Source organism: Odontomachus brunneus, unplaced genomic scaffold (genome assembly GCF_010583005.1).
Source record: "Odontomachus brunneus isolate Ranch 3 - 2012 unplaced genomic scaffold, Obru_v1 Obru_scaffold_007, whole genome shotgun sequence".
Taxonomy (NCBI): Eukaryota; Metazoa; Arthropoda; class Insecta; order Hymenoptera; family Formicidae; genus Odontomachus; species Odontomachus brunneus.
The window spans coordinates 62,838-63,504 of NW_022639457.1; positions in this window are offsets into that span (position 1 = coordinate 62,838).

The following is a 667-nucleotide window of genomic DNA, read 5'->3' on the forward strand; positions in this document are numbered from 1 at the left end:
TAGGTATATTTATACCTAAGTCATAGTAGAGAGGCTTTTTCAATTTTGACAGTTTGAAACGCTGCAACTTCATTCGATAAAAAGCGTATAAAATTTTGTAATCGATTATACGAGGTATCAAACAATTATTGACGCACCCGTTGTATGCTGGGATGAAAGTTATCAAACTGAACACATAATTTTGTTGACGAGTGTATTTTATGTGTAAAAAAACATTCCATTTAATGTAACAATTAGTTAAATAGTAAAAGTACGCACACGTGAGAAGCAACACGCGAGTGTCGAGATATAATAAAAAGGCCTAGGCATGATTCTCGGCGCTTACAGTATTAGCTATAGCTATAGGTCGGGAGAGAGACGGCAGCTTGTACGTCTGCACTCTTCCACCGCCCGAGACTGGCCGAAGCGCCAAGCGCTATAGTTCGTGACAGGCAGCCCATACGTACACAATTTTTCACTTGTGTGCGCTGCACGCACTATAGGCTGCGTTCGGAAACATCACTCGAGTACTCTCCCTCTCTTTTGATCTCACTCTTGTATTTCGCTCACTCCAACGGCTATCGTCTAGTAGTGTGCACACAGTGTGTGTTTCCGAATGCAGCGATAGTTACGCGTTCTCGGTCCCACATGTGGCAGCTCTGGGTGTGATGCACCTCCCCCCCCCCCC